Source organism: Corapipo altera, unplaced genomic scaffold (assembly GCF_003945725.1).
Source record: "Corapipo altera isolate COAL_440 unplaced genomic scaffold, ASM394572v1 22b, whole genome shotgun sequence".
In the NCBI taxonomy this organism is placed as follows: Eukaryota; Metazoa; Chordata; class Aves; order Passeriformes; family Pipridae; genus Corapipo; species Corapipo altera.
In genome coordinates this window covers 7,494,493-7,500,729 of record NW_020884876.1, presented here as the reverse complement: position 1 = coordinate 7,500,729, position 6,237 = coordinate 7,494,493, and positions in this window count along the sequence as shown.

Genomic DNA, 6,237 nt, shown 5'->3' with positions numbered 1-6,237 from the left:
GTGATGATGTCTTTTTTGCTTTGGAGAAATGTTAGCTTTTTAAGGTAGTTGTCCTTTACTTGTGGCTTGTTAGTAGATAGTAGTGTTCATCGTGGGTTTTTGTAATTGTGTTCTTGTCCAGAATATTTCAAAGATCTTCTCTATTTTCAGAGTGTATTATTTCATTTCCGGATCAGAACAAAACCAGTGGTAGTGACTGTTCCAAAGTAAACTATCAGAAAGGATATCTGTGTCACAAAAAGTTTGCCGTGTGACAGTTGTCGTCAGCTTGTGGGGGTACGGCCTGCATTAGGAATGTGAAGGCAGATAGGCACATTTAAAGAAAGAAGGCAGGTGTTTCAGTCACTGGTATCTCAGTCTCGGTAGCTCAAATATTTTTGTATATTTTGAAGTTCAGGAAAAAAATCCACTAATTCCTTGTGAGTACTGTATAAACTCTGGTATGTCCTAACATGTTTTGAGATTGGTTCAGTATATGCCTTTAATATATTGACACTATGCGGTTTATCCTGATGGATTACATTGTATGTGTTCAAGGTCAGAATTTATTACCAAGTAGTACTTCAGTTTCTTTTCTCCTCCTCCTTGATATCTGTTTCAAGTGAAAATCCCTTTCATATTTGCTACTCCTTTTTTTATTCCTCTTTTACTAGTAAATCCTGTAATGTGTTTTGATTTGTAGCTGGGAATGAAGAACATGTTAGATGTTTTCATTTAAAGAGTTCTTTTGTGTGTAATTTGCATTTTCTTTTTCTTTGAGTATTGGCAATTTCAAATAGTCAATCCTGCAATGCACTTCAGTAGAAAATGATTGGAAATATAAGAATTTCAGTATCAGGTCAAACTCAGATCATAATCAGGCTCTGAGTTTCCAGTGTCAAAAATTATAATTGTATAATAACTTGTTCACTGGCAGAGATTCCTTTCAAGTTCCCATGATTAAGTTAATGATTTCTTTCTTAATATGCAGACTTATTTTTTGGGTTTGGTTTTTTTATTTTTATTTTAAGAAACTCAAGTTTGGGGTTGCTTAAGTGTCTGTAAAGTTTGTTCATGTTTCTTTACTATATTGAGATTTGTTCATATGTCCCTTTTAAACTTGTTAGATACATGTGAGAGGAGGACATGTTTAACCTTTTTCTGCTCTTCAATGGAAATACTACGCATATATGAAACTGAGCTCTTGCTCAATTTCTTTTTTTTTTTCCCCCTGCCTGGTTTAATGGAAGGGTGACTTGCTCTCCAAGGTGCTGTTGCTCTGGAGGGGAATTGTTAGATCTTGTTTTATTGATGTTTCACAGATTCAGCTTTTTTTTTTTTCCTTCTTTTTAAAATTACCGAGGGGAAGAAAAATAAAAGATTTGAAAGGCAATACTGAATTGATGCTTCTGACATAGGGCTGTTTCCTGGTTTCTTTTCAGTGACTGCCTTTAAGAAAGTCCCTTTACCAATTTACATAGTATGTGTACATTTTTTTGGTTTATCTACCTAGAGCACTTCTGTTCTTTCATATTGTACCAAAATGATCAGCTGAGCTGGACTGAAGCCAGAGTCTTTTATCCACTTAAAAGCATATTACTTTCAGTAAAATAAAAGCTATTTTCTTTTCCTCTGCCTGGTTTTAGGGCATCATATCTTCTTTCATAATAGTTGTAGGTATGAAAATAGATTTTTTGTAAATATGTAGCAGTGTGACATTTTTCTTTTCCTTTTTTTTTTTTTTGTGTGCCATTGAAGCTTCCATATAAGAAAACAAGTATTTATTTTGCTGTACTGTAGGATCACTGGTGTTACAACTTTTTTACCTGCAAATATACATCCTCTGAATTTAACGGCCATGCTATAAATGTATGTATAAAGTAGCTTCCTCAGAATCGTAATGGAGTCTTTTGGTTTGTAGTATGACTACCCACCCAACCTGCTCTTTAGGTTGATATTTTGTTTGACTTTTGTGCCAAATATTATCTTTCTATCCAATGCAATGTGAAAGAGTACAACCACTGTTTTCCATCCTCCCTCCTCCCCTGAAGACTGGGGGCAGGGAGGGAAGCTGTGTCGTTAAACTTTTTGAGATTTGGGAGCTGGGGTCACAAATTAGGCATTGGAATAGCAGCACGGTGCACAAATCCATCATTGCATATGATGCCATCTCATTATCTTTGGACAATCAAACTCCTGTGCCCATGGCATGCCATCGTTTTCCATGTCGCTAGCAAAAGGCATTCTTCCTAATTCACATCAGATTATTTTTGGATGTCAGTTTCCTATTTTCTCTCCCAGTATTGCCCTGCCTTGATGGAAGGAAATGTTGTTTTCCTGTCAATTTGGCAGACCAAGAGTTGAAAAAAACGTTGTAAGGGGCAAATGTTTTAAACCAATTCATCCTCGTATAAGCTTACGGAGTGCTCTGTTTCAGGCTGCAGAATTAGAATAAACCCTGGTACAGAAAGAAACAAACAAACAAACAAGCAAACCCTCTTCAATGTCTGTATTTTAAGCCATAAACCTCCTGTCTTATTTCAGGACAGTAAACTATTGGACTAGTAATCTATAACATAATAAAATATTGGTCTAGGCCATTGTTTGGGAAGATTACACAGTAACAGCCTAGGATACTAAATGGAGCCTGAAAATCACTTGCACATGTGGAACAACATGTACTGAAACTGGATTTCCAGAGGTGAAAGGTCAGTGTTCCAAACTGCACAGCCTGTTTTCTATTTCAAAACTCATGGGTATATAGGACGTTTTCTTATAATAAACACTACTTATTTTAAAACAGTTTCCCAAAGCAATAAGACTGTTTATGTACAGACTGTAGTTTTTCCTAATCGCATTGTTAGGGAGCAGGAATGGTTAATAATTTGGATCCCAGTGAATTTTCATGTCAGCTTTTGGTTGGATGCCTGATAAATTAGCAGTACCCATAGTTTTTCCTGGCAAAGAAGAAATCCTCTCTCCTTTTTCTTGTAAGTCGTATGACAAGCAGCTGTGTTATTCTTCTCTTGCATCTGGCAAAGAAAGGAGAAGTGGGACTCTGGTACTGTACTCCTCTCCCAGGCATTAGAAATTTCCAGGCTGTAAATACATGTGAGGTGGAGGACATTCTTACAAATCCTTCCCACCTGCCCCAGCTTTGAAGCAGTAATTTAGGTCAACTGCCCTCTTGTTGATAACATTTGGTTATCATGTTCACATGGCTCTGGTACTTTTTTCTGCTATTTAGGTTCTGAGTAGCAAACTGCAACTGATAGGTATTTTCTTAAACTTTTCTATATGCAGGTCAAGAAGCCAGTAATGTCCTGTTTGTTTGTTTTTGGGGTTGTTTGTTTGTTTTTGTCCCACCCCCCCAATTTTTTATCTGTCAAAGGTTCATTTGTTCTGAGAATACTGTAGAAACTAAGACTTAAACCTCACTTTTTTTCAAGAAGCTTCCTACTTGACAAATGGGAAGTAGTTGTCTTAGAGCCCTTTGAAGCCTACATTAAGGATCTGTTCTAAATAACAAACCAGTAAGTGGAAAGTAAATATTTCTGAAATGTGCCATTTCAGAACTGTTTCATAAACTTCTAAGCAAATTTCACAACTTGTTTAATTACAGATGTGCTTGGTTTTCATTTCTGCTTTCATCTTCTCTGTTATTTGTGCATTACATGTGTGATTTTTTTTTTCTTGTTTTCCTTTTAATTTTCAAAAAACCAAAAGGAGCAGTGGAGGACCTACATAAAATAATGAATAGTGTTAAAAAAAAAATCCAAAGAATATGTTGAATGGAATGAGATGCTGATCTCATATTAAGGCATTGAAGTACTGTTCACCTTAATTTTGAAAACTCATGTCTATAATCTATATTTGCAACTCTGTGTTTGCAAACTGACATATACATGTACTGACTTTCAGTCTATGTTGCTAAGATTCTGATAACTGCACTGGTTTCCTGAAGTGTTACTTCTGCCATACTAATTCTACTTTGCCAATTTTTACAGGTGATTAGATATTATTGTGACTAGGGATGAAATTTGTTGTCCTTCATTGGTTTGCTTGTGAGCCTGATGTAATGTCAGCTCATATTTTAATTATGGTTCCTGGCAAAAAAGGTGTAAAGCGCTTCTCAGATTTTGTGCTTTATTGATGCACTTATCTAATTTTACAATTAATTTTATGAGAGTTGAATGTTTTCTGAGAGGATATATTTTCCTGCTGTGTATGAAAAAGGGTTTTCCCTTTTGTTCTGACAGCCTGTAGAAGTTCTGATGGAGAATCTTAAAGGTGACTGAGGAAGGAGTTGTTTTTCTTTTCAGCTCATTCACTCATCAGTGGTCCTGCTCCTTTTAATAGCTACAGTCAAACATCACCTCCAAATTTGGCAAGCTGATGCCTTTTTGAATTTAAAGTTAAAGCTCATTTTGGCACTGGAAATGAAGTAAGCTCATTCCAAAGGAGTAAAGTTGGAATGAAGTTAGCAAGGCTCTGTGCCAGCAGGTAAGTCCAGTATGCTTCATAAATTAATAAGCTGGCACTTACATATTTTTTTTAACAATATAAGCTCTCTGATGTACTTGCCATTCAACATTACCTGGACAAATAATGCACAGAAGTTGTTAGATTTCTAAAATCTCTTTCATGATGCATATTATAGAGCGACATTCAGGAAAGAGTCAAAATACTTCATTAGATGTGTAATGACATGTACCTACAAGAATGAAAATATACTTCTTCAGACACCCAGTAAAGTCTTATTTTGTATTTCTACAATAATTAGTCCTATTTCTTGATCCCATCTGATTTTATGCACTTAACTGTTTAATCTTTAATGCTACATGGAAACTTTAACCTTGTCTTTTCAGAAGAAAAGCTTATCATATTTACTAAAGGAATAGTGAAGAGATCAAGTGGGATCAAGACACTTGTCCTTTCTAAATTTTAGAGGTAAAAGGTAGCCATTTACCACTAGATTATTATCAATGGCTGGTGGTAATTTTGTGAAATGAGCTTTTCTCTGGTAGTGGCTATGAACAGGCATGAATGTGTGTTCTGACAGCTTATTGCCCCATATACCACTGACAAGCAGATGTTGCTACCTTGCTTTTCAGCCCTGTTAGAAGCAGATAGGAATGCTTTTTGGTGGTTTTAGTAGTTTGTCTGAGATGCTTTGCACCAGTTGGGGTTGTTTCTCCACCCCAGGCATCCTGGGAGGGCAGAGACTGTAGAGCATTGACTACTGTTATGCTTTTCTTGGTGTGTGAGCTGAAAATGGGAGGTGTGCTTTTGTCCGTGTACGTCAAAATACACGTATGAAAGCTTTCAGTGTACCAGTGGTAGCTAACCATACATCTTTTCTTGTGCTGGATTGCATGATCCAAGTCAAGTATTAGCAATGCACAGAAGAGAAGAGGCTATCTGACAATCTTTCTGGAGGAAGTAAGGTGATGAGGATCAGGGAAATGGGTAGTGGAAGTGATGGAGATAACATCAGCTCTTTCGAAGCAATATGTTATATTGTAATTCAGAAAGAGCAGTAATTTCAGATACTTAGAAGCTGTTGGCTGACTGTGTTTCAGGTATGACCCACTCAGCTTCTGCTGTGTACATTTTGTTTAGACATTGCATTCTTTCTTTTCAGACATGTATTTTGTAATTGCTATTCAAGTCCCATTTGTGGGATGTGAATTACTGCATCCACACTATTCAGAGACTAAAGCTGACCCAAAATGCTGTGGTATATCCCTTCTAAATTTAGTTACAATTAACCTTTTTCTACTCCTCAACTAACCAAGATAAAAGGTTACAGGAAAATAAATGTATTGAGATTACCTATGCTGCTACTGTAGCAGGAGCTGATTCTATTCAGTAGCACTTATTGTGACAAAAATTTCAGAGAATTTTGAAAACCTCAAGATTTTAAGAACAGATCCATAGTATAACCTGTGTGACTAGAGCAACCCATTGGGCAGGAGGTAGTAGCAGTGCTTTTTGAATAGATTAGCGTTTTATCTAATAATTATTGGGTGACAAGAGAAAGCTTGTTCTTGGAGTGGTAGAACTGTCAGCTCAAGATCCTATCTGTAGTGTATCTGTGTCCCTCCCCATGGAAATACTTGTGTGTATGTTTTCTCCCTTCTTCTAGTTTATTTTTGTCAATTCAAGTTTATCTGGAAAAAGATTGGAATTGAAGTGTCAAGAAAATAATAGTGATTTCTTGGTTAAAAAGAAAATGCATATGCCTGTACAGGTGTG